The 11,383-nt window shown below is 41.0% G+C and overlaps 1 long non-coding RNA gene across 2 annotated transcripts; it reads left to right on the forward strand.

Moving 5' to 3' along the window:
• Positions 1-5,348: 5,348 nt before the first annotated feature.
• Positions 5,349-11,103, forward strand: LOC116224720. Of its 2 annotated transcripts, XR_004165710.2 has the most exons (3): positions 5,360-7,038; positions 7,587-8,218; positions 8,793-11,103. It is a non-coding gene; the product is annotated as an uncharacterized LOC116224720 (long non-coding RNA). The 2 variants fall into 2 exon arrangements; XR_006152966.1 differs by having other exon boundaries at positions 5,349-8,218.
• The last annotated feature ends 280 nt before the right edge of the window (positions 11,104-11,383 follow it).

Below are 11,383 nucleotides of genomic sequence, written 5' to 3' on the forward strand. Positions count from 1 at the left end.
ACAGGGGGCAAGTTGTGCCACGAGACCACTTTTTTTCAGAAAGCTATATTTCTTAAATACTATATTTCAGATCCAGAGTGATTGTTCCCAGGGATGCACCACATCCTGAAATATATGTACATACGTATTTTAGTTGGAAGCATTACTGTCATGGCCTCGCTTTAAAGTCACTTTAAGTAGAAACTGGTACAACTCACCCTACTCTCCCCTATGTGTCTGTACTTGCCTGTACATTTGCAGGTGGAAGATCAGAGCTAAGACTTCATACTTCACACTTACATCTCTCTCTCTCTCCATCTCTTCCTCTCTCTCTCTCCATCCCTCCCTCTTTCTCTCTCTCTCCATCCCTCCCTCTTTCTCTCTTTCACTCTCTCTCCATCTCTCCCTTTTTCTCTCTCTCTCTCATCCCTCCCTCTTTCTCTCTCTCTATCCATTTCTCCCTCTTTCTCTCTCTCTCTCCATCCTTCCTGCTCTTCATCCCTCTCTCTCTCTCTGTCATATGTGCTGGTATGTAGGTTCACTGCATGGTTAATGCCCCTCTGTGGAAGCTTTGCCTCTGTAATGCCCCTCTATTATCTCCTGCCCTGTGCAGTGGCTACGCTTACTCCTGTCCTACTTAATCCCCCTCTCCCCAGAAAACCGTGTGTCTGTGTGAAACTATAACTTCTCTCTATCTCTCTCTCTCTCTGCATCCCCCCTCTCCCTGGAAACCGTGTGTCTGTGTGAAACTATAGCTTCTCTCTCTCTCTCTCTCTCTCTCTGCATCCCCCCCTCTCCCTGGAAAACCGTGTGTCTGTGTGAAACTATACCTTACATCTCTTTCTTTCTCTCTCTCTCTCTCTCTCTGCATCCCCCCCTCTCCCTGGAAACCGTGTGTCTGTGTGAAACTATAGCTTCTCTCTCTGCATCCCCCCCTCTCCCTGGAAAACCGTGTGTCTGTGTGAAACTATAGCTTACATCTCTTTCTCTCTCTCTCTCTCTCTCTGGACAACCGTGTGTCTTGTGTGAAACTATAACGGATGAAACTATGATGTGAAACTGTGATGGATTTTGGGTATGGCCATTGTAACCTGAAACGCACTGAGACACACCGCTGGCTTCCAAGGCCGTAGGCAGGATTTGTAAAATACAGAGGTCAAAGGTGTGTGCATGCGAAAGGTGCCTTCACCTTTCTTCGCCTTTACCCACTCACATCATTATAATGCCCTGCAAAACCAATACCCCCCACACACACCCACACCCACAATAACACCCCACTAACACCTCAGGACCAGAACAGAAAGATAACAGAATGAAATAGATACATAAAAAAAAACACATCATTATAATGCCCTGCAATACCAATCCTGTGAAATGTTACACAACAATAGTGCAAAGAAGAAGTGGAGAGTGCAAGAAGTGCAGGGATTTTCCCATCCCTCTCTTGGAGAGGTCCTTTCTCTCTCTCTTCTTCTTTTCTCTCCCTCTTGGAGAGGTCCTTTCTCTCTCTCTTCTTCTTTCCCCTCCCTCTCTTGGAGATGTCCTTTCTCTCTCTCTTCTTCTTTTCCCTCCCTCTCTTGGGAAGGCCCATCTCCTGTTTTCTCCCTCTCCCCTCTTCGTGACGTTCTGAAGCTTGGTGTGGTGCTAGCTCCACATGGCTGTTACGGAATAGAGGGTTTGTGTTCCGAGGTGTGCGTTTCCCTTGGTGCTAGCGCCCCCTGGCGGGGGGTAGACGCCAAAGCATTTTATGAGCAATAGCTTAATAGTTTAATTTTCTTTTTTTATTTGGTATGCTTATACTTGGCTTCTTGGCTCAACAGTTAACCAAATGTCAGCAACCAATACATGCCTGTGTGAATGGCCAATCTTGATGAACTTTTGTAGGCTCATACATAATGGCATATAGAAGCTAAGACATAAGATGTTGCTACAACATGTTTTTCTCTGTTCCTCTGATATGGTTTGGTCTGTCTTAGCAAAATTTAGCAAAATCTGATTGGACCTCGATGATCGCTACTTGTGGCTATATTCAACAGTTTAGACGTATTATTATGATAGTGTCCCTGTCCTGTTATAAATGTCGACACTTGCAGGCATGTGACCATGTGCTTCTATGTTTACTTCCTGTGTTCCATGTGCTTTTGTTGTCCCATGTGTCCACGCTGGTTTGCTACCCTGTTCGTGTTTGTTCCAAAAGCTGTAAGTGAAGAATCCTTGTTTTGATATAATCTCCCAATCCAGTCGAAACAGGAAGTGTGGTGCTGGATATGACTGAGGCCATGCCTGTCTCTGGGCCTCCAGCTCCGGTTCCTGTTCCAAAGCCTGATCCTGGTCCCCTGCATACCCAGGAGTCACCATTCGGGGGAACTCTGCTGGCGAGTAGGTTCATAGACATATATTCGTCACCTTCCTAAAATAATTGCCTACGTCATTTTTTGACGAAAATGACTTTTTTGCCTAAATCATCTCCTCATGATGCTGGCCACCTCTGATAAAATCGCCTACATCCTCAGTTGAACAGATCATGTGATTCTACCCCTGTAGTATAATGGCCTATGTCAAGAGTGTGACTTAGGCAGTTTTATGTTGCCTAAGTCAAAAGACAATATGACTTTTTTACAAGCTTTTCAAGATGAATGCCTACGTCATTTATTCCTCTTGTGTTACATAATTGACATAAATTTGTAGGGATGCACCGATACCACTTTTTTACAAACCGATACGAGTACGAGTATTTTTATTTGTGTACTTGCCGATACCGAGTACCGATACCGATACTTCTTAGATTTGGTCTCCATGAAAGTGCAATTAATTTGGAGGCAGATTTTATTTTATCCTCTGCAGATTATGTCAAGCCTATAGTACAAAATTAACAGAAGGCTATCCCAATCCAAAAATAAACAGAGCTTTCTGGTTTGAACACACAAAAAAAGCCTTCAAACAGACAATATCATCACATTAGACAAAATGCAAATATAACCAGATAAAGGCAATTCAATTTGCTGCATAGTTAACAACACAGTCTGCTTAACAAAAAGTGAACAGAACTATTACTGGATTAGCACAAGAGCACATTTCAGTTACAAACGGATCAGAAGAATCTCCTGCTCAAGTACACAAACAATCACTTAACCTATGTGGCACAGTCTCTCTACCTCTCTCTCTCTCTCTGTGTGCGTGCGCGTTTTTTTCTTTTGCAAGACGTCAGTTAAGATTGGTTGCTTCGGTCTTGCGCCACTAGCATCAGTGAACTCTGTGTACTTAGCACTATGGTGTGTCTTCAGATGTTTAATCAAATTGCTTGTGTTAAACAAAGTACTTTGCTTCCCGCCCCTCGACACCGTAGCAGTGCAGATCTTACACTGTGCCTTACTCCTGTCGTCGTCATTTATCTTAAAATGAGCCCAAATCGCCGTTATGGCAGCACAACGGAATTGCTAATCGCTAACGAGATGCTAGCAGCTACATTTAGCGAAACCTGTATACTGAAATACTTTGACACTATGACAAACTTTCCTAACACAGTCAAACATCAAGCAAATGCAACACAAGACGGCAAATAAGCTACTTACTAGTCTGGCAGAGAGTGGTAGGACAGGTAGGACAATAAATCACATTTTGTGTCAGCATAGCTCGGCCAGTTTGATGCAGTGAAATACTGATGAGTGGTATCGGTGCTTGGTATCGGCAATTCAAAAACGAGTACGAGTATTTTAACAAAGTACCGTATACATTTGTATTAGTATGTCAAAAGTAATCTTTTGTCATAACCTTTTTGAATGAAATTATCAATAAATATCATATATTACATTTTTGGTTACGTTTTTTATGTTTTCTGAAAAACCTGAAAAAATTACTTCAGCAATTATTTTAGGAAGGTGACGATATGTCTATGAGTAGGTTCCCCAGAGCACCGGTGTCTTGTTTTAGTCCCGTTATTTAGTCCCTGTTTGTCTGTCAGTGTCATGTTCGTGATAACACGTTGTTTGTGTCCATGCTGTTTTGCTGCCCTGTTCCTGTTTGTTCCGAGAGTTGTAAGTAAACAATCCTTAAAGACTCCTGCTTTGGGTCCTACTTAAAGCTCCAGCATTACACAATGGAGAACATACTTGCTAATATAAGCCTAGACCTGTACATTTCACCAAATGCTCACCTTTAGCATAATAATTATATTTTATAAAGTCGCTCATCCTCAGTTCATAGCTCATAGTTTGTTTCTGTCTGTTTTCTCATTTGCACATCCCTATGTAAATGAAGAATCAATACATCGGGCAGAAATAAACATGGCGGAACGTTGATAAATGAGTTTGGTTTGGTTTGTTATTCGTTGCTAATTGAAATACTGCGTGAATTGGAATGCGCTCTCTGCAGTGTCAGATTAAATCTAGGAACCTCACCTCATAAGGTAGGTAGCGTGTGTATCTCTAAAAGCACATGTTAACATATCTTAAATATGAAATGTAATTAAATATACGAAACCTGCAGAAAAAACATGACTTCGGTTTGCTCAATGGTAGATACGGGCATGCTGGCTTCACTAGAAATCCATTTCCTCTCACGGATTGCGGAACAGCCATTCTTATTTCACCCACGCCCATATTTTATAAGTCATTGGCTTCTTCAGAATTCCGTATAGGTATTTCCCCAGATTTCCCTCATCTCCTACACTGTGTATGTGTGTGTGTGTGTGTGTGTGTGTGTGTGTGTGTGCGCGTGTTCCTGTGTGAGTGTATGTGTGAGTGTTTGCATCAATGATGGGTTTGGGCGTGTCCATTGTAATTTCAGACAAACTGCTGAAACTAAGCTATTCTTAACATGTACAGTATACCAGCTGTCATAGTTGGTATCAGGATATCCAGTAACATATAATCAAACATCTTTCCTAGAAGTAGAGCCTTCTTGAGAAATACATTTCCCCAACTGTTGATGTGAATGAATCATGAATGAACGAATAGAAACCAAATCATCTTCAAAAACAACATCGGACAGGCCACAATTCATGCCAGTAAGATAGGGTGTGTAAATAAGACGCTCATCTCTTTTCCGAGGTATAGACCCCACAGGCTATACATTGTTGACACGTTTAGAAGTGGAGGAACGGCTACAGAATATCTCCTAACTCTGTTTTTCTACAACAAACTCTGAAAGGCCTGCCATCTTATTTTTGAGTAATACAATTTTCTTGTTTATGTTCAATAATTGTACAAACACAAATATAAATACAGAACTAATTTGAAATGTCAGTCACATTGTAATGCCATAGTGTAACTCAATGAATATTGTATTGTGCTTTGGAATATTCCTTACAATATAATCTCTGATGTATAGGCCACTTGATTACATTCACATAACTCCAATCAATAGCCTATTCCCTTTAACAGGTTCATGAAATTAATTGTTTACATTGCGCAGTGCAATTTGGCCATCAGGTGTTGGAAGCCATCAATTCTTAATTCTAGTCTTGCTGCTCTTCTGTGTGAAATAGGTTATATTAATGTGCTGAGCAACATATTTGAAGGTAACTGTGTGTGTCCTATATGGGAATAGCTCGCTGACAATGCTGTGTGGGCCTGGACATGGGATTGACTAATGTGAGAATTTGTGTTAGGTGTTCCATTTCAGAATGTACTCGTACTTCCCTGCCTGTGTTAATGTCAATGTGTTTTTTTCTGTTGCCATTTCAGTCTCTGTGTTATGTGTAATGTCCCGGTGTAGTTTTCTCGTTCTCGTTCTCGTTTCTCGTTAGGTTAGCGTCAGTCTATCCTGTCCTGTGTGCTGTGTATAAGATCCCTGCCATCATGTCCATTCGACATCAGTTCCTGAGTGATCTGATCACATAGGCCACTGCGTGTAGTCAACAAACGGCAAAGACTCCAAAGAAAAGCCTGCCTCTAGCTCATCAATACAATATCTTGATTTAATGTAGCTATTCAGTTATTTAGTCAGTGTAATAATAGTAGATGGACGTGTATTAACAGATCACGAACTTCAACGAATCCAAGTTGAATGAATCATGCAACCGACTACAACAAACACGGCGATTCTTAAGAACAAGTTAATCTCTGTTTATATAGAAAGACAAATCTGGGATTTTCCCTCGATTTTTTTTCTATGACCCTAGGCGTATAATTAAAGCCTCATGCTGGAAGGCGTGCGAAGGTTAGTCGTAGCCTACACGGCGACAAGGACTTTGGCCGGGGGCTTCTCTGCCCGACTGGTGAACGGTGATCCAAGATCTGACTCAGCAAAAAAAAAAAAAAAAACTGAACGACTTCACGACTGAAAGTAGGCGACATCATCTTGGTCAGGACCGTTGCGACTTGGGAGTGCGAACGTCGACGAAGCTGAGTTTGTTGCTACTTTTTTTTTTAGCTTTGCGGGAGGTAAGGTCCTTTTCTCTGTCCGCTGGGAGCGCCTCCAGACTGCGCCAGCGCCTAAAAGCTGGGGCACACTCGCTCACCATGAGCTGCGGTTTGAGCGGTGATTCACAGGACGTCTCCGTGATGTGTGAGTTGTAAAGGCGACCAGATGTGGCGCTCAAAGTTCTGAGAGGACTTTATGAATCACCCGCTCCCTCTGCGAGACAGAGGTTACTCGTTTGCTGACTGCGGCAGGACAGAGTCCAGCTGAAGGAAACTGAAACTCGACTCATCGACTTCTTAGTCAGGCCATTCAGTTAAATCTACTGATGTGTCCGTCGTGATGTACTATATGGAAGATGACAGCGAAACTCTGATTACGTCGTTTCTAGTCGAAATCGTCAGCACTTTCGTAATAATGCTGTAGGCCTACTGCCTTAGCTACATGGAGAATGCCACAGGAATAAGCCGAACACTCCCACACTGTCAGAAGAAAGCCCACTGGAGTTCAATAAATCAATCAATAATACAATCACTTATTCCACTTGTCAACTGGAAGAATGACCTCAACAAGCACCGGACTTAGGAATGGATCCGTTACTGATGTGGTACCCACACAAGAAGTGCCAGATCAGGGGTGTAGCCCATTCACGCCAGACTCGGATGTAACTAATATGATAATGTATCCACAACATTAAAGGTAAACAGTGCCTCAGTGGAAAGTTGAACGGGTTAAAATAAGCGTACCTGCCCTGTTGGGCGTGAGACCCCGTCATGTTTTGGGTTTGACAGGTCTATTTGCCATGTAGGAGTAGTCAGGTGTGGCCTGCAATTCTCAGGAAATGACTCAGGAATGCTCCGGTTTAGCCTCACAGTCAAATTTGGGTCAGTCAGTATAACTGTCAAATAACTATAGGTGTATTTCTAGTATTGTATAGTTCAATGGTAGGGTGCGCTTAGTCAGTTATTGAGGAGAGAGGCATCCCGCATCTAGCCGCCTGATACATGCAGTGGGGTGTATGTATACAATGTTGTAGAATACAAAAGTAACGATCTCGAAATTACTTTTGTCTCCACAATAATCCTTATGATTTAACACACGCATAGACCATAACACTGTCCTAATCGACGCGGGTCTGTCTTAGCAAATAGTCACCTCTTTCTCATGTGTTTGTCACAAAACACACACACACAGACTTGTCTCGACGCTAGATGTTCCCCTGTGATTCCATGATTCATATGTTACAGGGGCCAATATCCGGACCAGAGTGAGTGGTCTACATTATTTCTTCTCTACAAATAGCATGGAGAGGTTTGCATGGCTCTACATCTGAATCCACCATCTTACTCCTGCCACATGTCCATATCATTCTACAAACATATACGCCTGTGTATCGCCATGTGTTTGTGTGTGTGTGTGTGTGTGTGTGTTTGTATGTTTGTGGGAAGTACGGATGACAGAACTTAGTTTATGCAGATCTAAGCTGATCCTGGAGAGCATGTGGTCCCGGCTTGCACCAGATCCGGCTGGGATTCTCCTATTGTGTGGAAGGAACACCGTATCAGGAGTTGACTGTCACATGACTCATGAGAATTTGATACGACACTTACGTTCATTGAGATTTTTAGATGTGGGCGTTGCGCACTGACGTAATTTGCGCAGTTTTAAACACACCTAAAACACGTTGAGTAAGATCTTCCCGCCCAGCTCCCTGAATCATTAAACTTTTTTCCTCTTTCAGGCGGTGCTTCGAAGGACATCTACTGACTCATTCAAGTGTTGCTCGGACACTTTGGACGTGCTTTAAGGGTATTTGGGCTATAAAACGAATTTTTAAAAACACGACCGACCTGTCGACGGATACTTTCGGCAGGAGCAGGTAAGTGTGTGTGTGTGAGAGAGAGAGCGTTTTTACCATGATGGAAGCAGGCTGTATTTATAAATTCATATTTAATTTTTTATGTGGTGACAACACATAAAAAATGGTTAAACGTCTAGTTATGGCAATGTTTAAACTATGCATAATCAGTGTAGATTGTCTCCTAAAGCTATGAGATGCTTTACTACAATATAACAATCCATAGCCGATACTAGAGTTTATATTATATATTTGGTGTCTTCTGCTGATAGTCATTGGTTGTTCTAAACATCCTTCGTCTGAAATGTCCCTGTTGATGAAGTTATGTGGGTATGAATAGACACTGTTGATTCTGGGTGGAATAATTCGTCATACACCAAACTGCGACATGGAAAATGGTTTTATAATGGGCTACTTATTGCATTTGTACATGGCCACTGTGAAATTCGGCAAATGCTTTAGAGTTGTGGACGCTTCATTTGTAGGGAAAGCTTTACCAAGTGTTTGACTATTAAATGTTTGTTTAAATGTCCAAGGACAAGTCAACAGTACAGATAAGACATAATTCATGAAAAAACTACTTTTCTCTTTTCAGAAATGGGAAAACAGGCACGAGGAGATAGGCCACTCCTTTCTCCACTGGGTAGAGAAAAGATGGCAAGATGTTGGCATAGCTGTAGTTGTGACTGCCCTGCTATGCCTCCATATTGCCATCGTTTGCTTCCCTTAGCTGCAAGAAGAGGCCTACACCAAAGGCTACACGTGAAGATACAAGACACCAACGCGAATGCTTTAAGCATTCAATAGTTGCATTAGGTGGAGTGCGGAGAAGAAAATAATATAACTAACTGCTTTGTCGTAGCATGTGCAATAATTTTGTTGTCAACCAATGATGGTGATCGTGTAGCCAAATAAGTGTCTTGAACATCGTTTCGAGATTTGGAAAGGTTCCATGTAGGCTACGGTAAGATGACCTACTCCCGTGCCTGTTATCCATCTAATAGGTCTATCTATGCAATACAGCCACGGAGATAACGAGCTCACGCAGGGTATTACACAGTCACAGGTGAGCACGTGAACTAATGAGGTAACTTGGCCTACTATTGTAAAGTTCACACCGATAAAACGTTCTGAACATTGTACCGAAAACCCCTCTCTAAATTCAGTTAAATTTGCATTAGTTTGTGTAAATACCTGGGTCCGTTTCTTTTTTATTTTAAAGTAAAGATGTACACAGATATTGGCAGTAAATGTACACATATATTGGCGGTATTTTTAGTCATATGTATCAAACTTAAAACGAATGGTGGCCTTAATACACACTTTTAATTTCACAATGACTGTTAATTGACCTTCAACTTTGTAGCTTGTTTTATCACGTCTCCGCTTTGGCGTGGGCCGATGGTAGCTTCAATGTGTGTGTGTACTAGTCTAGGCTATCTTTATTAGTGTTCGCTACTTTTCAGACAGTTGATTTTTTATTTCTTAAAGATGTCTTAACCTAACCTTGATGTCTTAACCTTCATTTTCAAGCCAAGCCAACCATATGAAACCAGAAAAGGTCAATACAATCACAAGACGTTCAATTATTTCACCTTTTTTTTCCCTTCAAAATCCCAAATTACTTTTTAATACTCGCAGAAGGTTCGCCTACTTGCATCATTCAAATGAATTGTGAGGCAGGTAGACCTGGACGAAGTAAAGTGAAGCTGTCAGAATATATGACGGATACATTGTGTCTGATCGAGGCAGATCACCAATGATAAAGAAGATACCGGTATACATGGAAAATAACTATTAAATTAACGTCCATCCACTTAGCAGACACTTGAGTTACAATACAAGTAGTCCATGGCCGAAGCATCTTATCAGTAGGCTATATCATAGTGATGGGCATCATATACATGCTCCATGGCTTTGGCCACTTCTCCCACCCATGTTCTTCCACGCAGGTAATGAAGTCTTGGCCTTGGTGGTGGTGGCACGTAGTAGAATACTTTTTTTTTAAATGGTACAAAAAAAGTTATCAATGTAATTCTTTCTCAGGGCCCCCTTGTTCAGAGGCAACATCAATAAATGAGGATGTATTGGCGTTGAATTTCTGAGCTCTTTACTTTGCAACGGCTCCAAACACGACCTCACAGTCAACTATAAATCAACATGTCGATAACAGCAACTGGCGATTTTCATTGAGAGTTTTTCGTTGATGACACTAACTGTTGACATGTAAGGTCTATTCCTGGGTGGGATTCCAACGTCGACAAGATCTAGCAATCAACTTTAAATGAAGTAGTATTTCGCGGAACCCACTGAAAATGTTGCATTAAAAATAGCCTGAGCTAACATAGCTGAAGTTGTAAATTAAAAAACTTCCTTTTCTTTCTTTCAATTTGACAAAATTAAAACCCGCTTATACGCATATCGAACAAGGATTTTTGGTAGGTTAATCTTTCATTTGTAAGACTTATTTTTCCCAATGACAATATAAAGGTGTATGTAAGAACAAAAACGTATTGTCAGACTTTTACGACCAATACATTATATTAATGAACCAACCAAATGCTTTATGCAAAGGTTTCAGCGACAGGATATTACATGGTCCACTTTTATTGTATATTTTTTGCTTATTGTACATTTATTGTGTATTTCTGTTTTTGTATGCACCACTTCATCTTTGTTAATTGTGTTCTTATTTCAATTTAAATTATTACATTATTGTTGAAATTAAGACAGATTATATTAATTAAATTATATAAAAATAGAAGAATTGAATTATATGATATTTTCACTGCAGCCTTTATTTGTACACATGCGTTTAATTGTGACTTTATAGTGACCAAAGTTTGTAGAATGTAAGTTTCATCTGTTTTTAAATAATTAAATGGAAAAAGTGGGAATAATGTAAATTTGGCCTTGTTTTGACCTTGAAGTAATTTTGAAAACCTTGGAAACATTGAAGTGTTTGTAGTTTAGTGAGGTTTCAGCCTCCACACAAAGACACGCTATTGGCCAGAGCCCAGTGGTTTGACAGGTACAACCAGTCAGCACTTCATGCAAAACCTGTGGTAAGAGACATGTCTTATTTTGCCAGTTAAGTGGGAAAAAAGTTATGAGTTAAGAGGAAATTCTGTTTATGGTCTGTGACGGCTGGGTGGGTGTGTGTTTGTGACTCTCTGTTACTGTTAC

This window comes from Clupea harengus, chromosome 18, assembly GCF_900700415.2.
Source record: "Clupea harengus chromosome 18, Ch_v2.0.2, whole genome shotgun sequence".
NCBI lineage: Eukaryota > Metazoa > Chordata > Actinopteri > Clupeiformes > Clupeidae > Clupea > Clupea harengus.